The following is a 26,442-nucleotide window of genomic DNA, read 5'->3' as shown; positions in this document are numbered from 1 at the left end:
TCACTGTTAAATCGTATTACCGTTCTTCGCACGTCGTAGTAATTTCTACATTCTCCTGCGATTCCATACTTCGAGCTTGTGTCTTTCGCAAAACCCATTTTCTTTTTCATTTTATTTTCCCCTTTTCCTTTACATCTTTTTTCTTTCAGACACGTTTAGGTATATCGTTCAGGAGTCTAAAAGGCTCTTCGCGATATCGAACGTATTAGAATTCCCAACGTCGTATATCAAAGTAAGGATAAATTGTCGATAGAGAGGAAACTTTGTTGTCTGTCAGGCGGTAATTACTTCGCCGTTTACTACGCACGATTGTTTAACTTTCGCACCAGGGATTAGAGAGAGAAAGAGAGAGAGAGAGAGAGAGAAAAAGATCCTTGGTATCTGGGGAGTAGCGATCGTGTGTACTTACCTACGATCCATCGAGAATATTGTGTTAGGAGAATAGTGAACGACGATAAAGCCTCTCTCGTTCCTCGATCGTCGTGCCTCGTGCTTCGATCGTGCGCTTTTACATGGAACGGACGTGTACACGGCCCGTTACTAGATATATATATATATATATATATATATATATATATATATATATAAAAGATCGGCTTTGTTATTTCCTGTAATTAAACGCGGTTAAGTCTTGCGTTGCTTTTTAAGACGTTGTTACGCGCTTACCTTCGTCCCTCTTGGGGAAATTACAAAGTCGCCGAATATGTGACTCTACGTGTCACTCAATGTATAATGGTTTTCATAGCGGGATGGAATAGACGAAGCTTATTTTCGATACCTTATTTTATATTCGATCGTTAAGAACGGGAGCGATACTCGAGATCGATTTAAAGCGACAAAATGTAGATAAGTAAGTACGACGTGACACCGGTTCTGTCGGATTACCCAATTCTTTATGTAATCCCTCATCAAGAGAATACCATCCGATCGGTATTCTTGGCACGGACCGTTACCCTCGATAACGTTCTCGCGAGAGATTCACTTATATCGAATCGTTGCTATGTGGGCGTAAAGATGATTTCGATGGGTTCTCCATTTCTTTTTTCAAGGTATAACAATATTTTCGACTTAGTTCTCGTTACCGATCGACGTTGATATTTCTTTTTTCGTCATCGAAAATTTCATTTCGCTTATCGCTAAAGAATTCGTGGAATCGTTGGCTCGTCGTCGATGTTCGTAGTTTTACGAGTCGCTCGTCTTACATCGTGCGACGCGAGCGGCCCCGAAGGAGTTCGCCGATGAGCGGAGCCACACCCGCTGATTTTATTGACGTACGAGCGAGCAAGATGGGTGCACACTCGGTGTATAAACCGAGTGCCCGAGCCGACTGAAATCGTTTTACTTGGCGCAGCCGCGAAAAGATTTCACCTTTGGTTTATCGTCGCGCCGCGCGGATATACCGGCCCACGTGGCACGTGCAACACGACTTCCACCGTGCACCGGCACCTTGTTAAATAATGTTCACTGCTTTCGGCCACGAATCGGGTCTGACTCGTTTCCAAAGGTGGATATTAAATACCCTATATACACGTCGGGCCTGGCCAACGCTCAAAGTATTTTTCTTTGGCGCGCCGTGCGACGCGACGTTTCGATTTTAAGCGGCTTTAAGAATCTGCCTCGCTTTGCCACGGCTCGCTTAACTTATTTGCGAAGAGCATAATCGCGATTAAATTGCTCCTCGGAGGGTTAATCGCGTGACGCCGCACCGATCCTCGCAAATGGTCGTTCCGCAAAATATCTTTTAATTCTCTTGCGATTATTCGTTGAACTTTAAACACTTTCGCGTCGAGTCGCGTATCAATTTTCAAGTAGCCGATTTCTACAACGCGTATCAAGGACGCGGGCGTGCTAATTTACGTATTATACGTATAAAGTATGTACGATTATCGCTACGCATACGAGGTATATTTTGCATGCGAGTCCTGCCTATATGGTAGGAAAGTAAGGAGAAGCTCGAACGTTGTTTATTAAATCATCCGTCAAGGAAAACGTGTAATCCGTGAGCAGCAAAAAAGGCCACGCTCGGGTGGCCGAGTAAAAGCAACTTAATAATACGCGAGAGAGGAGAGGAGAGGGGGACGAGTGAGAGAGAGAGAGAGAGAGAGAGAGAGAGAGAGAGAGAGAGAAAGACGCGTTAAGTTTATATTCCCTCGGAATGATCGAAGCGCGAGTAGATACATTTCTTTGATAGAAACGGATACATATTTCTGGATACGATCAAGCGCGACGTTTATAACACGTACGCTGGTAGTCTCGAGACGAAACGCTTCGTTGCTCGCCATCGCCAATCTGTCCTATGCTAAATGATCATTGAAAGATCGTGCTCGAGTACAAATATCGCGTCGGTGTATTAATAGTTACCGTGATTACCATTCCATTACCGTACAACGTCATTATGCTGAACAGTACAAGGGAGCAAGATATTCGTCGAGACGGTACTATATCAATCCGCCGTAATATCGGCCGTTGCAGCAGGTTGAAGCACCTTATCGCTAATATCTCCGAGGAGAGCGTGCACGCGCTTACATGCTTCCTTCGACGATATATCCCTATAGCTTTACTCTTCGAGAATTACTAAATTACGGAACGGTTCTGCACGCTCCTATCTCTCCATCTCTTTTCTTACACTTTGATGGCGTGAAATTAGGATCGGGTCTATCGTATTTTATCGAACGAATATTTTCCTTTATCGATTTTAGATATCTACTTGTTGGTAGATATCTTTCAATAAAAAATTTCGACGATGAGTCGCCGGCTACACGCCCGATCTCGCGAATTTGTCTCTTGTTCCAATGGGGAAAAAGGGACGAAAAAAAAAAAAAAAAACAGAAAAAAGAGAAAAGGCTCGAGAGATGCGAAGGAGGACAGCAAAGATCTCGAAGAAAAAGCAACCCGAAGGGGGCCCTAAGCGTTACGAGTCAACCCCGACAGGGAGCGCTGATCGAGCGAGATCGGGAGGCGGTATCGTAAATCATGTAACCCAATTCAATAAAGCACGGTGCCCTTTCCCTCTAACCGGTGCCAGCAGGTACAACCTGAAGAAATCCCGAATGTGTCCATAACTCAGCGGGCTCTCCGCCGGTCCTCTCATTCTGCTTCCTTTCTCTCTTTCTCTCTCTCTCTCTCTCTCTCTCTCTCTCTCTCTCTCTCGTATTCGCGAGATCGTACGTATACGTATAAAAAACCTATGCCCGTAGCCCTTTTTAGCCCTTTTTTCTTCTCCGCGATCTCTTTCCGTTCGCCTTTTTCAAACGGCGTGTACATAACATTCGACGACAACCACGACAACGACGACCCACGTTCCCCGTTGATCGCTCGCGAGAGTTGTCGGATTTGTAGAACAATATTATCGAAGGTGCGTGCGCTCGCGCGCGATTCGGTGCGTGTTGCCACGGTGCGAATTGTAAATTCCACGCGCCTCCGCGTTTTCTCTCTTTCTCTTTCCCCTTTTTTCTCTCGACTCTCAGAAAGTCGTGAGATATCACGAGATATAGCTTAAATCGCGTTCGAGAGATCGCAGAAACGATATTTTCTGTTCGACGTAACGTCTCCTCGTGGGCCGGGATCAAAGTTCGATTCGAGTCTTTAATAAGGCATTGTTGCGTACATTTTTATCGATCGATCGCTTAAAAGCATCGAGGTCTCTCTTGGAGAATCGCGTTATTGAAGAAAATCTTGTGTTTCGTAGATAAGCGAGACGAATAAAAGCCGAGAAATGGCGTCGGTTTATTTGAATATACGAGGAAAGATAAACGCCGTCTATATAAGCGAGTTGATTTTTACAATTAAAATTTTTCTTATCTTTTCGCGGGAAGAAGGAGCACGTGGAGCTAAAGAAATTCTTCCAAAATTTCTCTTCTCGTTGGCCTTTAAATTGAGCGAGTCGATTTACGAGATGTAAACGCACGCGCGCCAGCGCGTCACGCTTTACACGCTCGAGCGTTACGAACTTTACGAGTTACACGATAATAGAGAAAGAAAAGGCTCGCGTGGTTGTTTCCGATCGGGAACTTTAAAGCGATTCGAGAAAGGGAGGACAACTGCGAGAGAAAGAGAGAGATAGAGAGAGAGAGAGAGAGAGAAGAAGGAGAAGAAGAAGAAGAAGAAGAAGAAGAAGAAGAAGACTTCCACGTCTCTCGTACGCGTGGAAACGGGACGTCCCGGTTGTATGCCTCTGACAGCAGGAGTCTACGCTCAGGGACTTAAATCATTGAGTAACAACGACGATATCTACGACGGTGACGATCGACGAGACCGTACGACTCGGATCTCCACATCGATCAATCGTGGAGAAGCAAGTTACACGAGCTTCATGGGGACGCGTTTAGAAAGATCTACTCTCTCTCTCTCTCTCTCTCTTTCTTTGCTAGAAAATATTTGCCCAAGAAAATTCATTAAAAATTTGTCCAATTGAGCGAATTGTATTAAACCAATTTTCGATATTTTATTCGTACTCGTTCGATACGATCAACGTAGGAATGAATCGGTTGGATGAATAAATCGTTCTCGAGATGCGATGAAGCGGTTGAAAGGAAAGAAAAAAAGTAGGGAGAGAGAGAGAGAGAGAGAGAGAGAGCAAAGCAGAGGTTTTCTTCGTAGAAGATGCGACCATAGTGATCGCGATCGGCGCCAATAAATAAACGGCGGGAAGGAAGGCGGGCAATTAAGAAAGACATCAGGCGACTAATGAGGTTACGCCGCGACGAGCTCCTCCTTGGTACCAGCGCCAACGTAGAGTAAAACATAGCGCGCGGGCGCGAGAGAGAGAAAGAGAGCAAGATAAGAAGGAGGAGGCGAGAGAATCAAGTTGGTCACGCGTAGAAGCGAGTCGACTGTTCGGCTGTTCGAATCTCGATACCGTGCAACCGCAATATCAAGAGCCTGCGATCCCGAGGAAGGTGCTGGAAGAGAGAAGTTAAAGAAGAAGAGTAGGGAGTGGAAGGGAAGAGGACGTGGTATAGTAAAGACGGACGGATTCGAGCGGTCGAGAGCTGTAGGACCGTTGCCACGAGGCAGAAGACAATGCCGCATAAATCACGAACGGCAGCGGGACGCCAGTCGGCGTGCCGATCGCTCGATACACCCCGATACAGGCTCGTCCAACTAATTGCCCGTTGTGTCTATGGGAGGGCAGAAATCGCGCTCTGATTGCCACGAGAATTGAGGAAGGAAGTCGTGTGCCTCCGCGATACCTTTGAGATCCTACCTACGATGATCGAGGAACGGCCGCACCAGGCGGATCGATCTTAAAGCAAGAAGATTGAGTCCTATCTCTGTTCCACCGAGAGATCGACTTTTTGATCGTCGAGGTGAGATATATAATGGGACGATCTATAAGTCTCGACAGCTTATGATACGCGATTTAAGTCTTATATAAAATACATCGGAATAGTGTACCATCTATAAATGACAAATGCTCTCTCTCTCTCTCTCTCTCTCTCTCTCTCTCTCTCTCTCTCTCGGTCTCTTTCATCGTCGTTTACGCGATAAAAAGAAAATGCATAAAAATGAAAATCGACTAAGAGTCGTCGACCAACTGTTTCGCGTACCAACTTAAAGAAGAAGCGTTAGTGTTCAGCCACGTAGTAGTAGTCGGAGAAGCTTGAAAGGCGCGCGCGCGATCGAAAGCATTTCCGGGTAGAGAAGGATCCACCGGCGTGGTTAGCACGATGCCCCAAAGCGGCTTGACCTCGACGAGGAGAGGAGAGCCCGGAACGATCGTAGCCGAGACCCGTCGTCCCTCTAATCTCGCTCGATTCTTCGTGTGTAAGTACGTGCGTCTGTGTGTTCGCCTCTCTGTGTGTTTACGTACGGGCTTCCTCTGCCGACGACGTTACTCAGAGACGAGAAAGACGTAGAGAGAGATAGAGAGAGGTAGAGAGAGGGAGAGAGAGAGAGAGAGAGAGAGAGAGAGAGAAAGAGAGAGAGACAGAGAGAGAAGAGAGAAAGGAGCATCTAGATCGCAGGGGAACGTCGTTCTCTTCTCTTTCTTTCTCTCTCGAACAAGGAGAACTCGAAAAATGGCCTCGGGTCGGTTTCCGGGTCACGCGTTCGTCGGGACGCTCTCGAGTATCAGGTGTCATTACCATTGGGCTCTCTACTCTGTTCTCTCTTTTTCTCTGTCCATGTCTCGGGGATGTTGCCGAGCGTTGTGAAAACGACGAGTACCGTACGACGTTCCGGCGAGACCGGCCACTGGGGCAACCGAGCTGCCAGCGTAGTAGATGTAGAGCGCTTCGGTTCTTTCCAGTCACGCCCTCCCATGCCCTCCCGTGCTTTCGGATCGCGTCGGAAAGTTTCACGACGCGTACGGTATGTCCTTCTTCGCGGCGATGATCCTTGGCCCCCGCCAGCCGGATCCTTTTCCACGGTACCAAGACGTTTCTCTCGTTAGGTTAGTCGAACGTGGAATCTCCATTCTTTGCTGTCCAACCAAATGGCAATGTCTTGTATATCTCTTGACTTCACTCGTTAGAATTCGTTAACAGGTACGATTGGAATTTTCATGATCGTTGCAAATGTCATTGATTTTCTTGATAAACCTTTCGTATCTTCTTCAATAGTCATTAATTAAAATTTATCTCTCTTTTTTTTTTTTTTCTTTTCTTTTTTTTGTTTGTCTTCCAAATATTATAAAAACGATGAGGAGCCTTCTACCGACTAACCGGTGGTTCGTCAACGAGGAACACGCTTTGAGAATGATCGGCACGGAGAAGCGTTTCGCTCGTCACTTCGCAAGGGGTTCTGAGAATTGCCGGCATGAGAACAATGAACGAGGAGGATGGAGGAGCTACGCGGAATCGCGGAGGTTAAGTCCGATGTCGGATCGTCCGATGACCGATCAGGGGTCACGTCATTCCGTCGAGAGATCGAAGAGATGTCATTGGTGGTCCGTTATTCCTGAATGACCCGAGAACTCTTTCCTCTTTGCGGATCGAAGCACCACCTGTAGAAAATGTATATATCCCGGCGATCTCGTCTCTTAACCTTTTCCGATCCGATTTCGCTCATCACGATTCGCTCCCACAACAACGGTTATTGCTGCTCCTCGAACGACGTAATTCTAGGCACTACGATTTAAAGCCGAGCATAGTATCGGGCCTTCTTTCAAGCGTCGTTTTCTACGTATACAAGAATAAAGAGCCTTCTACGTACAATCCCTACAGATATTTTTAATAAATTGATTTCGAAGAAAGAAAGAAAGAAAGAAAGAAAGAAAGAAAGAAAGAAAAACAAAATTATTGGTGATGCGACTGTGCTACTTGCTTGTCAACGGTACTTAAAATGTTAATGTGCCACGCCCAAAGACGTTCGGTAGCACGAACAAGTTCAACGATTTTTTTGGCTTTATAAGATTCACACACATTCAGGAGGATGGTCCGTTTTGGGAAGCGACGAGGAAAATGAAAATTGAAAAATCTAAATGGAATCACGTCGGGTGGTTCGCGTGACACGTTCATTCATCGGCTTCATAAAAGGTCACTTTATAAGTTCCACCTACTTTATAAAATCCTTTGTATCTCGGAGATTTAGTCGGCACGCTCGAGTGCCCAGGGACGAAAACAGGACCTCGGCTCTGAGATTTATTGTGAAGGACTCTCGAGCATGGTTGCGCGTCTCGTAGCAACGTGAACGCGGCTACGCTTCTGTGTGCGTGCTCCTCTCTCTCTCTCTCTCTCTCTCACTCTCTCTCTTTTTTCTCGTTTTTTCTTTTCCCTTTTTTTTTCCTTTTTTTTGGTTACTCCCATTTTTAGAATCGGTCTATTCATCATTGGCCACGGGGTGGATCTAGTCTTTGGATTTTCAACGATTCTCTTGGATTCTGAAGTACATTTTTTCTTTTCACGCCGTTGGTATATATTTCTTTGGAAAAGTTTTTCCTGAAACATTCTCTCTTTGTATTCGAAAATGATGATTTTTAATTTAAAATTTGTACCTTATCCCGTTAAGTATATTTTTGTCTATTCGATTTAATATAGATACTCTCGTTCGTTTAGAAATATCTCATGGAAGAGTTTACTTAAGGAAATTAATGTTTGAAAGATTAATGACCTTCTATTTTCGAAAGATTGATAGAGCTACGTGACATCGTGCATACGGATCGCGTCGGATCGTACACGGAGAGAAGAGAAAAGGACATGTCTTCTAGGTCGGAAAGGAAAGAAGATCGTTCAGGTAACACGGGCTAGGCACGAGATACTCGAGAAACTCCATAAAGTAATCCGACTTCGGGAACGCTTCGTATACATGGCGCGTCCAAGAGGCCTGCGGGCGTAAAAGAAGCGAATAATGGGCTCATTCATCGAAGTAACGAAAACCTCGAGGCTACACTGGCAGCACCGTCCTCGGTCAGAGGTATCGACAATTATAAAAGGCATTGTACGGATTCTCGATATAGGCTTGAGAAGAATCCGCATTCCATATTGTACTGATCTTTCGTACCCAGGTGAAAAATTTTGAAGAATCGTCGAAAATTGTACGATCGTGAATAACGATAATAATATACCGATACCTTTATCAATGTTTCCGATCTACAGAATGTTTTGATCTAAAGAACTGACTGGGAGCTCGTTTCGTGGAAGAATCATTAACCGGCGAATTTCGACTTCGTTACCAGAACATAATTCACGAACAATGCTCGTGGAACATGGATCTCGAGTGGAACGTTCGTATTTTCGGATCGCCGGGAGGCGATTCGGCGACGAGGGAATTAACGAATTGCGATTTATGAAAGTCCGGCGAATCGATAATTGGCACCAAGGACGGAAGATACCCCGAAGGCGTGGGTGCTCGAGAGACCTTCGTTCGTCGTCGTCGTCGTCGTCGTCGTCGTCGTCGTCGTCGTCGACGACGAGCTTGCCGGTCGATAGGCTCACCGAGCCCAACTCCATAAATCACTTGGGATTCCTCGCATTCTCGGCATTGTGGGCCGGTACACTTGTTCCAGGTCCCATTCTTTCGTCCATTCATGCGCTCGCGACAATGCCCTGCACCTTACGTTTTCCATAGAAACTTGGACGTACTTACTTACACGTACACGCATACGTTCCTAAAAGATCGAACACATAGACAGAAAGAACTATACTCTTAGAGAGACGTCCTCTCACTATCGACCGTTCGCTCGAATATCCTCTTTCATTGAATAATAAAAGAGCCTGAAAAGTCTTCGCAAGAATGGATAGAAGAATCTTAGCTTACGATTCTCGATCGTCGTGTCGTCGTGCTATCGAGAATTATCTCGGTCTCTTCTTCTCTTTTCTTCTCTTACCCTCCGCCTTTCTTACCTTGTTGATTTTATCGTGTTTACATTTCGAGGAAGCTGTCCTTCTCTTCCACGTCTCTGGTACTTTCTTTCTTTTTCACGCTGAGAATACTTCTCTTACATTTAGTTCCTTTCGAAAGGACGTCCTCGTGCAGTAGAACGCGTCGAAAGAACGCAACGATTTTCTTTTCTATTCGTCGTTTGTCAACCTGATCGAATAATAGACTTAGAGTTTCTTTTATCGAAAAATTCTTTCGCGACATCTCTTTTTATCTTTTTCATTCCCCCTCCCCTCCCCTCTCTTTCTCTCTCTTTTTCCCTTCGTTATTACAGCCTTACAAGATGTTTATATCCTTTTAGCATCGCGAGAATAAAGTTATAGTGTGCATAGAAAATACATTAGCGTTTGATCGCTAAGTAGATAAATACTTTAATAGCGAACGAATAAAAAAGAAATGAAAAACTAATGATAAAATGTATTGATAATTACACGTGGTTATAAGTGTTGTATGATATAACGTTGGTTCGAATCCAAGAACAAATTCGTGGACTCTCCTCGCGTGGACATATTTAAGGCAGAAACGTCTCGCATTCCTGGCAAAGAGGTCCTCGGTAGCCAGGCACATTATTCCGCCAGTGGACCGCTTTTTATCGGGTTGGACCGGCTGCTAATCTCTCGTCCACTCTCTTTTACTTTTTCCTCTCGTCTCCTTGTTGACAAGTTTTTTTTTCGGACTTGCACGCATCGCGAAACGGCGTGGCGGCGCGTAGCGCGAGGGATCGCGTTCTCTTCCTCGCAGATTCGTCCGCGCGAGGAGGACGAGTCGGTCCACTGTGGAAAGAGTGACTACTCTCTCTCTCTCTCTCTTTAAAGTTTCTCTGAAGTTTCGCCGCCTCCGCTGTCTATCGTGCGCGACAAGTTCGCTTTTACGCGATACGGACCCTTTGTCGTCTCGTTCCCTGACAACGCTGCGACACCTATGCGCGTCGGATAAACGTAAAGGGACCGCCGGCCACACCTGATTTCGGAAAGGTCTTTCTCCGTCTTTCTCTCTCTCTCTCTCTCTCTCTCTTTACCGGAGAATTTCAACGGGGAATTTCAAATCGACAGAAACGTTTAGCAAACTATCGAGAGAAAAAAAAAGGTAGCACAGGAAGCGTATTTTACGATCGCTGCGGCTTTTAAAAGGAGGTTAGAATCTAACACGTCACGCTCCGATGGAGATCTTTCTTGATTGATCTTTCTAAGCAGGATTTCTTCAACGGTGTTATTATAGTTATTATTAAATTATTACATGTATAACGTCGACAACATAATTTCGTTGTTTTTTTTTTGCGTCCTTTTTTCTTTTTTCCTTCTTTTTTTTTTTGTTTTTTTTTGTTTCTTTTCCCGTTTTACGTTCGTCAGGTTCTAAAATGAAATACTCCACAAATAAATATCCTCGTACGTGCATTGTCCGTGTTTATAGCTCGAGTCGGGCTATTCTCGCGTCGGCAGGTACCGTGAAATCTGTTTCTCGTCGCACGAAGAAAGGGTAAGAGATTCCCTTTTAATTCGTCCGATTAGTTTTCTTTCCAGGACACCGAGGATGCTTGGGTTTTTGAAGCGACGCGTCCTTGAGGGTCCATTGTCGTCGCGAATAATACTGGAGCACTGGAAAGGATGTGTATTCCTTCGGTCCTTTCCCACAGAGTTACCCGAATCCTGGAAACCTTTTTCCATTCTACGTATTTTTCTTTTTTTTTCTCTCTTTTTTTTTTTCTTCTTTACCCTCCTTCCTCTTGCATTCTACCAAGAAAGTATGGACTCTTTGCATGGGAACCTTCTTTCCGTATCTCTCTCATTCCTTTTTATCCACGATATCTTGGAAGGATCGTTCCTGTCGCTTCTTCGTCAACGCGTTAGACTTTGGCAATCCTTTCAGATTTTTACGCAAGATTTCTTACCTCTTTACACCTCGACTATTCCTTTCCAAACAGTAAGATTTTTTTCTTCAGTAATCCAGGAAACTCGAAGGAAAAAGAAAAAGAAAGAAAAAAAGCTGAAGAATATCTAGGAAGATCCCACGTTTCATTGAATGGATTAGGTACGTACGTTTCGATGGATCAACGCGTGGATTGGACGATACTATCGTTTTTTTTTTTTTTTTTTTTTTTTTTTTTTTCTCAAGGACTATCTCAAAGAGACTCTTTTTTATATCTTTTTATTTTCGTTCATTTCCAAGAGTAAGCGAATCGTTCGATCTTCATAGGTGGAGAATCGTGGGAGAAACGGTTTCATTTTAATATTCGAAAGTTTCTGATTATTTGATCGTTTAAACGACGACAATAAGTGAAGGAAATTACGTAAACGTTTTAACCTCTCACTTTCATGGAAATGAATTTCGTGAAGTTAACGGTTGGTAGATAAAGGATAGGAAGAGAAAGAGGGGCGGGGTCGTAAAACGTTGGAACAGAAACGCAGAAATTATTCTAAGTAGCGTGCCTTACGGCAACGCGATCACAGTTAACGGTCTTTACGCGCGGAAATCGTCTTGCGGTCTTCCATTCTTTAGCCTCGGTCGCCCGAAAGGTCAGAGCTTTCTTCCTCAGTCAGAATTTCCATGCGAGATTCTCGATTAGATAGTCACTGACGTAAAGGGTTGTCCACGAGTATATCCGCAGGAAGAGAGCGTACTCCTGCTAAAGGAAAGTCTTGGATATCTTGTATGGAATCGTTTGGACAGGTGATGCACCGCTGTACGTCCACCTCACGAACCTTCCTTCGCAGTCGCACTTTTATGGCCTTCGTGAGAGATTTAGATTCGAGCTCGATGGATTATTCCTTCTCGTACCTTCGCCGCGAACTCGAAGTAAACGTTCGATCGGTTAAACGTATAGGAATGAAAGTGAATAATTATAAGGCGATTTCAATCGACACCATATAAAATCACTTTACTCGTGAAATTTATATTATTCTTATTTTTTGAAAGGTTGATCTATACTATTTATTCATATTATATCTATACGAATATCAATCTAATTGTGTATTAATTATTTGCAAATTTTCTTTATAGGATTACGAATAAATTGAGGAAGCAGCACGTTTATATCCGACAAAAACGAATAATAATTTCCTTCGTGAAAATTGCTCTTCCCGAAGGTGCATCGAGAATCCATATCTTTTACCAATCGATTCGTCGACTTTCGGAAAAGCGAGAAGAGCAAAGGAGGGTGCGGAAGGACCATATGGCACTTTTCGGGCGCGTGGCACAAAGAGAACCTCGGCGCCGTTTTTAATTGCACCATGTGGCGACCCTGATGAGAAAAAGGAAGGAAGGAAGGAAGGAAGGAAGGTACGACACGAACTCGAACTTCAAACTCATTTCTACCCACAACTGTCAGGTTCCCTGGATGATGGAAATTTATCGAACTTGGTTAGCTCTTTCCTCGGGCCGTGTGTTCTATGTTTGATTTTTATACTTTCAACGACACGGTAACCGATCCGACACTTCAGGTGACTGTCAGCTGTTTCACTGATTCAAAAAGCGACATCACGATGACGTTGCACGTTCCTTTAACTCTGACAATAGGTTCACCTTCGATGGTCTCTTCCGGTGTCGTTAAGGCCAATCTTCGGACAGAGCCTTGGAAATTACTTTCGCGTATAAGAATAACTTTCGCTCGGTATACACACACACATACATATATATATATATATATATATATATGTTTTCCTTCAAATTCGAACTCATTAATGATTTTTCTAATCAATAAATCATTTTCAAGTGCTCTACGTTTTCATGGTGCTTTTGTTTGACATTAGCAAAATTTGTTCTCTTCTTCTTGTTCGAGAAATGGATCGATGCATCATCAAAAGTGCGACTAACACATGGCGCGTGCCTGGAGCATCGATTAAGGACCCCCATAAGACATTCGAACGAGCTATCTGCCACCTTGCCGATAATAAATCGATCCCTCGTGTCCAGAAAACGATCGAGGGTGTAGTCACTGGCCAGATCCTTTCCTACCCATCCCCCATCCCTCCTGAGTCACGACCACCTTGCTTGGTTCTTGGATCCTCCTCTTTAAGTAACAAGGGTCGATTGGAGAATTGACTCGGCCGGTATTTCTGGAAAACTATAGGTTTCTTTCTGTTATAATAGTCTTTTAACGTCAAGAAGATCACAAAGTCAAAGAAACGTCTTTGTTTCACAAAAAGGCAGATACTCGTCGCATATTCATCCTCCTGAGGAAAAAGATCTTTTAACGGTGCATTTTAACAAGGATATTAGCTAGTAGTAATCGTAGTAGTATTAGTAGTAGTAGTAGTAGTAATAGGAAGTAGTGGAGTAGTAGTGGTGGTTGTGGTGGTAGGAACATGCGACTCGTTCGTAATTCTATAGACTTATGATTTAAGGCAACGATAGGACAAGAGTCGCAAGAAAGAGCGGCAGTCAGCAGCGTGACCTTTGAATACTCGTGGAGAAGATTTAGAGAGAGCGAGTTTTATCCCTCGCGATTGTCCGGCAGTCGACCGAACGGGAAGAAGTATTTATGTATGCTTGGATCTCTTGTAAAAGCGGTACATAAGTAGCGAGCCACACCTAATAATATTATATCCACCGGGAGCCGCTTAACGAGGTCGTCGTTGTCGTCCACACAGGATCTTGATCGTCATCGTCGTGAAGCTCGGACTCTCTGCTATTCTCTCTCTCTCTCTCTCTCTCTCTCTCTTTCTCTTTCTCTCTTTCTCGTGGTCTCGTTATAATGGCCGCGTGGGATCGGCGTGAACGATGAATTTCGTTGGTGCACCTCGCGATTCTCTTTCCAGTCGTGCGATTCCTGGCCACACACGTCGAGCACCGCGGGTTCTCTCTTTCGCGTAGAAGAAGGATTTGCCATGAAACGAGGGAGATTGTAAGCGCGATGCACAATGAAATGAGGGAGAACGGGCGGGAGGGTGTCATAGGATAGTCTCTCTCTCTCTCTCTCTCTCTCTCTCCAGGGATTTACAACCTTTTCTCCGAGGGGTCTCTCCGAGCTTTGGTCTTCTCTTTCTTCTCTTTATCTTTTTCTATTTGCTACTCGACACGCACAATAGCACGTGTTGCACGACCGCCATTGCTTGCCACTTGTTTCATATTGTGCACGTGTACGAGAAAGCGACGTGTCTTTGAGTTCACCACATTGATTATGCGATATGAGAGTCACATAGACGTTATTACAGTCACATATTTCGTGACCATTTGTATCCGAGTTCGAGTTAAGCGTTAAACGATCGATTCGAAGATAATTCAACTATGTCGATCGTAATTCCATCGAGATCCCGTGAGAATAGAAGTAGAACGTAATCGTGTGACTTTTGATGCTCGAGAATCGATCCTTCGAGGTCGACAGTCGAGTGGTGTCGAAGGTTCTTGACCTTCGAGTTAACTCATTCCAAGGTTATTTTAATTGCCATTCATTCGGTCGGAGACGCGATACTTTCGTCTTGAGAACGACAGGGACCACTATGCGCATATGTGGGTTGAAGTGAAAGATTAAACGGAGTCATAATACAAGAGACTCGTAGCAAGGTGATCTTTCGAAGAGTATCCGAGACACGGGCTAGCCTTTCATTCGGTAAGAAAGAAAGAAAGAAAGAAAGAAAGAAAGGAAGAAAGAAAGAAGGAAGGAAAGAAAGAAAGAAGGAGACGAAGGATGAAAGAAACGTAGAAAGAAAAGGACGAAGGAAAGAGAGACGTCACGAGCACGGTGTCGTGTCCTTACGCGCTTGAATCTTTGTTGGATCATAGACTTCGTCCCGCTATAGTCTTCGTCCTTTTGGACACAATGAAAGGTTCACGATATAGTCGGTGGACTCTGAATACGAGTAAATGACCTCCATTCATGGTGGATCGCCCACCATTCCATTGAAGAAACGAGCCCGGGTGGACCTCCTTCGAGTTGGATTCTAAGATGTAGGTGCTCCTCCAGAAATTTCATTCTATTTCGATTCGCTTTTAAAAACATAATTCATGCTTATTTCTAAAATTTGGATCGTTGTCCGATGAAATGGTGGGGTCATCGGACGTTAAATTCTTGTCGTTAGAGCGCGGCAAAGATCAGCTTGGTAGGTCTTTAAAAATGTGTCCGTGGAAGGAGTCTTTAGGTCTTAATGAACGAGAACACAGTTGCGCCGCCGTCGCCAGCGCAAAAGATCAGCTTGATTCGTGGCAGGCGGTGCTTTCTCAGGTACAAGTAGAGAGAGAGAGAGAGAGAGAGAGAGAGAGAGAGACGAAGAAGGTTCGACGCTGTCGGTTGTCTCTTACCTGACGCACGGCGACAGTCTGCAAACTGTTAAATAGCTGAGTTAGAAATAGCTCGTTTCTTGGCAGAGAGGAAGACGAAAGGTACCGCCATCCATTTGCTCTTCCACCATTCGCATCACTTCCCGCACTCTCCACGTTTCGTTTCGTTTCATTTCGTTAATTAACGCCGAGCTCGCCTTCAATCGGTTAATGTTAATTGCGTCGACGTTTGGCCAACCTGCAGCGGCTTGTCGATAGGCGTGTCGCTCATCACGTGTCGCTCCGATACTTTCTTTTACCATATGCATTATATTTGTATATTTTATATTGTATATGCGTTAAGACACATTTATTATACGTATAGTTATGTAGGTTGATCGGAAGGGAAACGTTTCAGCCACTTTAATCGAGCTAAAATTCTTTTTTACGCTTTACCGTAAATATCCTTATCTCGTCGCATACCATTGGCTAATGAATTTTAACTTAATAACCCTTGGGTGCATTAACACGCATATTCCTTCCTCGGCGAATCAGCTCCTTCTCGATTTTCTGGCTCGCACCAGCCAGAAAACGACAAGTAGCTATTTCTCGCGTTGGAATTATCGCATGTACGGTTTTACCGGATAATCACCATTATCGTATATCTTCGTTTGGATCTATTTCTCGCGTCTCGCATATTTAAAGCGAGTTAATCGAGCTCCTATCTCCGGAACACGAGGATATCATTTTTAACGCGCAACCAAGGTCGGTTTTATCATCGAATCGAGAGAAGAGTCTCCCTCGCTTCGTTTATCCGTAAACTACTTATAAAGCGTAATCCGCGTAAGCGACGTCACGTCGCGTTTCATTAGAGCTATTGTTGAACCTTTTCAAAGGTATAGCCCAGGCTACGTTGACATCGTTTTATCTCTCACGGATATAGGTAGCGTAGCTCGTGTTCCCGATAGATCCACGTTTCTACCTGTATTCGGTGTTCCACGAACGCGGACGTTTTCTCTTTCTTTTTCTCGTAGATAAATCGAGACTCAAGGTACAAGTCGGTGGTTCAAACTACGTTCCGTTCGGAGCAAGGTAAATCGATGATAAGAGTCGAGTCCGTAAGGAAAGACGTGGGTATTTGCCAGGCCGTGGCTCAGGGTGGTACCTAAATCATAGCATTAATTAGTAAGAGTTAATGATCGAGCGTTGTCGGAGGTAAGATTTTTGCTTGACCTCGAGGAAGGCAAGGGTCTCGATGAAAATCAAGGCTCACGTGTGTTTTTCCCTTCTGACCACTACCGGGCACAATTATTGGGTCTGGCTCGCGGGCCGAAGGAACGAGGGGTAGGAGGAAGATCGGTGTGGTTGCTGGCGCACTCCGTACGAGCCACGTCCGATCGCCTATCTGCGACTAATTAACACGGCCCGTTAATGAAGCCCACGTATGAGCCGCGCACGTACCTAGTCTTTCTCTCTTTCTCATCACCCTCCTTCTTCTTCCACGGCAGCACGTACTCAGAGCTCGGTTAGCCATAATCACGGCGCCTCGATATATAGTATACCGACAGGGTATTCGCGCGCGGTGTCTAATTAGCGCTTCTCGTACCCTCCTTCCCCCGCCCACTTCTTTCTATCATCCTGTTCCTCCCTCTCCCTCTCTCTCTCTCTCTCTCTCTCGCTTTCGCTCATCGGTCCCATATTTTTCATAATTTTTTTTTGATCATTCTTTCGAGACGATCCGATTCTACGTGAAATCAGCGTAACAGGTAGGCGGAATATAGTATATTCTTGGCTATCTTGTATGCCATTGACGAGAAGAGAGTTAGCGAGAGAGGTTGAACGGTAGTACGGCTTTCTGAACGGTCTTAATCCAATTCCAGAAGCATTCAGGACGGGACCGTTTCCTGTCCATTCGCGGTGTAGAACGACGAAATAGAATGCGTGTGTACATAGTACGCAGACGTACGCCACGTTCAGAGTTTCATAAACTGGATTACGGCACGAAACGTCCGCCCGACGACGAGAGAGCATCCGGCTTTCCGAAAGGAGAGACCTTTGGACTGCCATTCAGGACGACTCTCTCTCTCTCTCTTTCTTTCTTTCTTCCTTCCTTTCCACAGGCGCGACTACTACACAACTTCTACTACTACTACTACTACTACTACTACTACTACTACTACTACTACTATTACTACTACTACAACTACTACTTCTCTAGAGAGACAGGATACGAGAAGTGACGGACGGGAATCACGATCCCCTTTGTCCGTCCCGCGGGTTCTCTCTCTCTTTCTCTCTCTCTCTTTCTCTCTCTCTCTCTCTCTCTCTCTCTGTTGCCCGCTCTTTCTCGAGGCTGGACCGACTCGAAGCTCTGGCATTCCTCTCACGTTTCGGATCGGAGGGATAAAACACTTCGTACGCGAGATAAAGCGCTATACCCCTTTCGTCTCGTTAATACGAAGAAGAGCTTCGACTTGAGCGATCTTTTTCAAAGTTGACCACCATTTAGGACATTCGCCAGTCAGTCGGTCGAATAACTTCCTCTTACCATTCAAAGTTTCATCATACCATGTGAATTACAAATCGATAATGTTTGGAAATCTTTGGTAGGCAAGTCCTTAACAGATCTTTTCTTTTTTATTCAATTATTTCTCCCTCGTTACGTTCAATGAAACGTTTTCCAAATGAACCTGCGTTCGATTTCAATCGTTTGCCTTCGGGTAAGTGGACTTTCTCATTAGTGATCGTCGTATTATTGGCTCACGAACGAACATTTCTTTTCTTAAAAAGTATTGCGCTTTTGAAAGTAAACTAAATTACTCGGAGTTGCGAGAAGAAACGAGCCACGACCGACCGAACCGATAGAAGGGAGTATGTTAGAATTGCGTTTTGGTAATTACGGTGCCGCTAACGCCGGTGCGTGACAAAGGATAATGGGTCATTAGATTTCTAACGAGTATATAAATCTGTAGAAACGGCTTTGTTAATTTTAGAAACATCGTGCTACGTAAGACAACGGGGCTGTCCATGTCGCTAGCGATCCGAGCTAACACGCGATTTCTACATGTCCGATGGGCACGTTTCACGAAGGATTAAAGGTCGAACGACTGCGTAAAATCGTTTCAATGACCACGATTGAGTTTCTATTTTTTTTTCTCTCTCTTTCTCGACGCCTCGATTTAAATTCCGATTTAAATAGCTCTCCTAATTTAATGTCTCACAAAGATACGCATTATCGGCTCGTTCATTTTCTTTCGTTTCAATTCGATGTATCAATGAAAAGGAGGAGGAGAAGGAGGAGGAGGAGGAGGAGGAGGAGGAGGAGGAGGAGAAGGAGGAAAAAAGAACGCCCAAAGCAAACTAGAAAGGTGTTTCCGAGTTAGTACAAGACTACGAAAGCTGCGAAAGGGCTCGGAGAAGCGTGCTATCGGATCTACAAGGTTCGTTGCGTCGTTTTGTCTCGTTAGGATACACGATGGTGGGACACGCGTCGCGACCTGTTCTCGATCGACGTGGCTGACACCTCCAAGAGGAGCGTAGGTACGCGTACAAGGTGGACTGAGGTAACGTGTACGGTGACACTGCGCCTTAATAAATGCGATTGGTCCGCACGCGCGTACACGTATCCGGAGAGGGCTTTCCGTAAGGGGGAGCATAAGAGAAAAGGACAAACGAATCGAGAGAGAGAGAGAGAGAAAAGAGGAAGAATTGGAAGGCTCACGAAAGAGAGGACAACGCTGTTTTGACGCTTCATTGAGTGACGCTCAGAAATGCCGCGTGACAGTTTATCGTGTTTCCTCACTCCTATCTGCGATCTCGTCCTCTCGATGTTGTTCCTTCGAACGTTCTTCTCCTTCCTTCCTTCCTTCCTTCCTTCCTTCCTTCCTTCCTTCGTCGTGCTCTTGCGAAGAAATAACGTCCGAGAGGGGGAAGAACGAAGAGGAGAAGAAGGATGAGAAAGAAGAAAAAGGAAGAGAACGGCGAAGAAGGTGGATCCATCATTGATGCCACGTCGTACGATCCTCGGGTGGAATTTTAAGCAGCAACATCTTGTCGAGCGCAGGATTTCGGCCCCTTTTTGCTCGATACGGTCCTAATTTCGCGCGCTGGGTGGCGCGTCGGCTTGTCAAAGGATCTCACGATAGAGAAGAACCTTTTCCTTTCCTTCTCTCGAACTGAGTAGCAGCAACCCTTTAAAGTTTCCGTAATCCGTTATACCCGAAATCGAGCGTATCGGGCGTCCGTGTCACCGGAGAACGACAAATCTCGTTTCTGGATCGAACTTCCTCAACTTGGAATTTGTTGTCGTCCGTCGAATTCTAAGCGCAATCGCGATAGCACCACGATTTACTTCTACCCCCTCGAAAGAGTGTCTACATTTTTCTTTCCTCTTTTTCTTCCTTTCTTTTCTTTTTCTTTTTTTTTTTCCTTTTTTTTTTTCTTTTTCCTTTTTTCTTCCTCTTGCATTTTCGCAAGTAGGAAGGATCGGAAGGGCTTCGTTGAAAGTCTCCGCGCGCACGTAAATTCGTACATATGCGCCATGGAACCTGCTTAAAGTGCGTGGAAGGGAGTCGTCTTCCCTTTCTCTTTTCTTCTTCTCTTTACTTCTTCTTCTTCTGCTTCTCTTCTTCTTCTTCTTCTTCTTCTTCTCCTCTTCTTTTCCTCCTCCTCTTCTTCCTCTTCTCCTCTTCTTCTTCTTCTGCTTCTCTTCTTCTTCTCTTCTTCTTCTCTTCTTCTCGTGGCAAGCCAGAGATTCGTGAAGATAGCTCGGCACGGTAGCTCGTCAGAAAGCCGCGATGAACCTTCCGTGAGCCGTAGCACGTGCGTGTCCGTTAGATAACATCGCTCGTAACTCGATATTGTTTCGCTCAAACAAATTAGGGGAATTCAGGACTCGAGGTAGAGGACCTCAACTTTTTCAAGGTTCATGTCCTCTTGGCCAGCGCTCAGCATTTTTTCCCAATCTCTAAGAGGTGTGACTTTAAATTCGATTATCGTCATCGAACGAATGCAGTTTGAATTGGATTAAAGAAACATAATTCGTTTTAATTTTCTTACGTTATTTCGATGAAATTCGGATAAAATTCGTCGGACAAAACGCGTGGTCGCGTCAGTTGAGTCACACGTTTATGATAATGATTCGTTTAAGAAGGGGCCCGACGACCAAGCGAAATCCATTCCCTCTCTCTTGAAGGAGACTCTGTACTAAATCTTGCCGACTTGCGGCCGGTTCTTTCTGTCCGAGGAAGTTTCCAGGAAGCCTTTTTATATTTTCTGCAGAGAAGAAGAAGAAGAAGGAAGGAAAGAAAAGGAATGGAAAGGGAAAGAAAGGGAAGGCGTATATGTACGTGTTGCGCCTTGGTAAAGGCCCGGCCGAAGGTTGCAACGTTTCACGAGCTCCCCATGTAAATCACGCCTAGCCCCTGGCGGCATAATTGTCGGCGTTAATAAACTCGCGACGTCGACAGGGCCACGTTTTTGCGTTTTTATGCACAACCTACTCGACTTCATCCTATCTCAGTTTTTAACAATGTTTAAACGAAACGAGACCTATCGATCGTTACTTATAACTCGCCAATTTTTATTGCGGCGATATAATCCTTTGTTGTTGTTAATTTTAGCGTGTAAAAATACGCTTCGTCGCATTATAAGATTCACATTATTGGATCGTCAGAAATGATTGAACTTCTCGACAATTTTATTGGTATGTTAAACGTGGGTGTAAACGTCTCGCACTCGTTGAAGCAAACTGTCCGCTCGTCTTTCGTCCGATCGGTCGAACGAGACGAATCCAAGAGCCGGCATCGTCGTGAGGCTGCTCGATCGACCGTCGTCGGACTTGCCACCCAAGTTGCTGGAAACCAATGCGTATACTTATATATACTTAGCTACGTACCTATACCTGCATACATATATACCTGCAAGAATATGTTCTTTGACAAGTTTGCGCTCGAGACATGCGCCGTAATGCGTTAGCTTCGACGATTTTCACGGCGAGCTTCGCGTTCATAATGAACCAAAGCTAATAAGGAAAGCGTAGACGCGTTCGTGTACGCCGAGAAGGCGAAATTGCGTTCCAGATTTTTTTCAGAAGAATGCGAGGCGGATACAGTGACATCTGACACGCAACATCGTGAGATCGAGTTAACCGGAGAAAGAGAGAGAGAGAGAGAGAGAGAGAGAGAGAGAGAGAGAGAGAGAGAGAGAGAGAGAGAGAGAGAGAGAGATGCAGCAGCGACGATTATCTATTTTCAAGTAGATCTCGAGTCTAAAGTATTTTTCTCGCGAAACATTTTTTCGTCCTTTTCTTAAATTATTTAAATTTCATATTAGGGACGCACAGAGTCTCAGAATTTTTCTTAAGAAGAAGCAGAGAAGAGTCGTGGCGAGCTCATTAACATATCCTTGTCCCAGGAGAGTTTCCTCGGGCCAAAGTCGTAAATAACTACGCACATGGTGGACAGAAGGAGGATGGGAGAAGTAAGAAGGAGTAGCGCAAAATCTTACTGGCGTAATGTAAAAGTAAAAACTCTCGAAGGGGGATGACAAATCGGTACAGGATTTCTCGTTGGCTAGATCGCAAGCGTAGCGAGCGTTACAACGTTTCGCTAATTAGGGACGTTTCAGTAACGTGGTCTAATAAGTTTGGACCAGCAGGATTGCTAGTGGTGCGTTTCCAGAACGAGCAGTAAGCAAATGGTAAGTACGGTGCGAGTAATCGAACCACCCGTACGCGGTCAATAAATTCATGCTCTGATTGCGCGTAAAAACGGCAATTACCGGTAGCCATCGTGCGTGAAGATATCACGCTGAATTACACCCCGTTATGTTCATTTTCCCTGTGCGCGGCACTACGCCATTTGCACGGCTACCTACCTTCTATCCGCCTTCTTCGTCAGCTCTCCCACCAAGCGGTTGGACCGCGACCGAAAAATCAGACCCCTCCCGTGTCTGCAATAGTGTCGATGATTGCGCTCGCGTGCATACCTGCTCGAACGTAACGCCACCCGATGATCTTATCGAGGAACGAGTTTGATCGTAAGAAGAATCACGTGGAAGAAGGGGTCGCGGGCCAACGCGTATCCGTTTACTGGAGCCGACGTAATGAGACTTTGTACATCGAACGACAGGGAGATCATAGTAATTATCTCGACGTCAAGCAGGAAATTAAAATCGAACGACTCTAATATATGTAAGTGTATAGATACTTATGTAATATTGCGAAACGCACCAATGATTTTATCCCTTTCGATAACGAGCTGTTGATCGCGTTGAAAATCGATTCTACGATCGTCTCAAAACTCGTTTTATTAATTCGATGCATTTACGATATTGGCGATCGATCGATATCGATTTCATCGCGACCCAATGACAACTCCTAATCGACTTTTCGTCGTTTCACAGAAGGATTCAGTTTGAATCGAAGAGCGTCGACAGGAAGGGAGTTTGATTGGACGTGCACCGATCGCGTAATTAGACACGCCTCATATCTCGTCGATGGCATTGGGCGGCACCCAATCGATCGTCGAGGGAAGACGAGAGAGAGAGAGAGAGAGAGAGAGAGAGAGAGAGACAGACAGACGAGAGCCGAGAAGCAAAAGAAGGAGATGCCCGCGTCGAGACGAGGAGATTCGAATCGCTCGCACCAGGGATGTGTAACGATGTATCTAACTGTGCGAGTGTGAGAGAGAGAGAGAGAAACCATAGGTGGGTGTTCACTCGCACGTTCATACGTACGTGTTCGCACATCGCCGTATCCGTGTGTGTCTTCATTACGGACAGCCGTGAGAGCATTTAGATGATATCGTAATGGCAATTACCCGCTTGATCCTTCGACCAGGGATCGTTCGCCAACTCCTTTGCCGGTCGGTGGCCACACCGACTAATATTGGTTCTGCTCATTATACCGATCTCTTACCGATCGTACCCAAAGCCCCTTGTCCTCTTCCCCTTGTCTTTTCTCTTTCTCGTTCTTTCTCTACAACCTTCTCGCCATCGTTTCGCTCTTCGTGGGTGTGTGACCACCTACCTCGCCCCCGTCCTTCCGGTACACATCCCGTTCTCTTTCTCCTTCGCCTCTTTAGGAACCGATCCTTGTCTAGTCGCGATCGCTCGAACAAATCTTTCCATGTACGAGAGAGAGGGAGAGAGAGAGAGAGAGAGAGAGAGAGAGAGAACAAGGAAGGCCGGAGATCGGAATCTCCGCGACACCAGTTCCGCGCAATTCTCTAAGGATATCCTTTACGAGGGGAAAAGGAAATAAGCGTATAGAAATTACTAGTTGAAGTTAACTAAGATATAAGATATGTGAATATAATGTAGCGATTTGTTTGATAAAAATGTTTTAAAAATCAAACGACGGAAACATCGTTCTCAAATAGAATATTTATATCTCAATAATCGATCTCATCGTGATATTATTACGATCAAGTGAACATAATATCGATCGATAATATACGTCGACGAGATTGACGCGCTAATTATGAACCATTCGGAAGCGCAAAATTTCAGCTTCTCGGTTGACTGCTAAGGGCAGTTTTATCGGTCGACGATGAACGACGGAGAGAAAAGTTAATTGAGTGTCCTCGCCCTGGGTGTCCGATGTTGTCCAACGTTGTCGCCGCTACCTGAGGGCGTGGGCGCTCTGATATGAGTTACGAGTCTGTCGTATTACACGGCAGAGACCACGGTGCGGCCACGGTGGTCCTGCCCTTCCCGAGATTACGGACCATTTATACACGGGTACGGGCCATCGAGGAATATCCAAGTGTCGGCTAGCGTTTCATCTACTTTATAAGTGTCCTTGTACGCGTCCCTATCGCACGAAGGATTATCGGAACATACTTCGTCGTCTAAAGTTTGTCGATTCGTACGATTCTTCTCTTCTCGAAATCCTCGTTGCCGAGAATCTCTCTTATAGACCTTCGATATTAGTAACCTCGATATTTTCATTAGGGATCGATTGGTTAGCGAGCGAACGATCACAAAACGTGCGTGTTCTTTCGAACGTACATACCTAGCACGTAATATCTTTCATTGATATAAGTACGTATCTACAAATTTTACGAGGACTTTTCATCTCTCGGAATAGTTTTGGTGCGAAAAGAAGGAAACGTGTCGTAAGATACGCGTCGTGGAAACGGATGGCAGCGGGCACTTAATAATCAATAATTTATTAATACTCTACGTTCAACATTAGTACGGCGAGTAAATCAAAGCGTCCTTGTTTTACGGCTCGCATTCATTACCGGGCAGGTTGCATTCGCTCGTATATCTCCGTGAGTTCCGGAGCGCGATGAAGAGCGAGAGAGAGAGAGAGAGAGAGAGAGCGTGTGTGTGTCTGTGTGTGTGTGTGTGTGTGTGTGTGTGTGTGTCTGTAAGTGTAAGAGAGAAAGAGAAAGATGAGACGGACAAGGGTGAGCAAGAAAAGGGGAAGAATACTCGAGGGAAAAAGTGTAGAAGACGCGCAGAGAAGAGAGAAAGAAGAAGAAGAAAAAGAAGAAGAAGGTATCGTTCGATGCTCTCAGCCCCGTTTTAACTCGCGATCGTTGTTGTTGTCGTACACATTGTTAGTTCGGTTTACGAGGCACGCTTTAAGTTCTTTACGCTCGCGTTTACGCTCCTTACGCCTTTACGTTTACGATCGTTACGAATGCCCCTCGAGGCCTCTGCTCTCGCGACAACTCCTCCTCGCGACTCGTCCTCCTCCGCTGACACCGGGATCAGCACGAGGGGTTAAGGCCAGAGCAAAGTCCTTTTCCACTTTCCTCTTTGCGAATCCTCGCCACGACGTACTCTCTGTCTCGAAATCCTCGTTATCCTCGGGCGCGGACCTCCTCGGAAATTTATCGTCCTGCGTCGACGACATCCGAGACGTCCACGGAGCTTGGGAGCTTAATGACCTCTCTCTCTCTTTCTTTCTCTCTCTCTCTCTCTCTCTCTCTCTCTCACACTCTCTCGTTCTTTCTCGCTAGACAAGTATACAGCTTAGACAGTCAAAGTATCGATCTTATTCCTCCTTCGTTCTTCGATTCGTTTTCCTCCTCGATACAACTAGGCTTTTGTGATAAAAGCTGAATTGAGATTGAGCTCGAGAGAAATTGTTCTGTAGTCGTTATCAGACTTTAGACATCGCGTGACACGCGACCTTCTCTACTTTCTCTTTCTCTTTCTCTCTTTTTCTCTCTTTTATCAAGGATCTAGCAGCACCTGTGAGAAATCGGGTAGGCCGGTAATCGTCGTCTCACGGTAGTTTTCCTCGTATCTTCTTTCCATGCACGAGGACGACAAGAGTAAAGAGTACCGGAGAAAAGTGGTTGTCGTGGTGCGGAACGTGCGGGATTCGGACCGGTACCAGCCGTTGGCGCAAGCGCGCATAATGAGAGTGATATAATAACGACGGACACCAGCGACTCGTACTCGGCGACACAACTCACTCCCGACAAAAGGATACCGGCGCCCTCTTCAAAGAAAGAGGGAGAGATAAAAATAGAGAGAGAGAGAGAGAGAGAGAGAGAGAAAGACAGAGAGGAAAGAGATATGGTGATACGCACTCGAAAGGAAGGGAAGAAATGCACGGCATGTCTACCATAGGAGAAAACGCTGTAGCCAGTCGAGTATAATTAAGGATCCAACCTTGACGGACGTAGCCATTGTGCCGCACCGCCGCCACGCTTTTCTCTTCTACGATAGGCCTTGGCGCGCGTGATACCATCCTAAACGTACATTTCTATGTGTATCCAACTAGCACCCTTCGTTCTTGTCGTTTAACCATTTATAGAAGACAATCTTTCCTTTTCGAACGTTCCACTTATTATCTCTTTTTCTCTTTCTCTCCTCCTCTCTCCTTTTTCTCTTTTTCCTTCTCTATCTAGAAAAAGTTTAATTATTTTCAAAAAGGAAGGAAAGAAATAGGGAAGCTGATGCGAG

General features: G+C 45.2%; 1 long non-coding RNA gene across 1 annotated transcript; it reads left to right on the top strand.

Annotated features, from left to right (window-relative positions):
- Positions 1 to 568: 568 nt before the first annotated feature.
- Positions 569 to 13,042, top strand: LOC124952648. The gene is made up of 3 exons (XR_007101961.1): positions 569 to 10,797; positions 11,261 to 11,349; positions 12,319 to 13,042. It is a non-coding gene; the product is annotated as an uncharacterized LOC124952648 (long non-coding RNA).
- Positions 13,043 to 26,442: the final 13,400 nt, after the last annotated feature.

This window comes from Vespa velutina, chromosome 10, assembly GCF_912470025.1.
Source record: "Vespa velutina chromosome 10, iVesVel2.1, whole genome shotgun sequence".
NCBI classification, from domain to species: domain Eukaryota; kingdom Metazoa; phylum Arthropoda; class Insecta; order Hymenoptera; family Vespidae; genus Vespa; species Vespa velutina.
The sequence above is the reverse complement of the archived record's forward strand: the minus strand, read 5'-3'. Positions and strand labels throughout refer to the sequence as shown.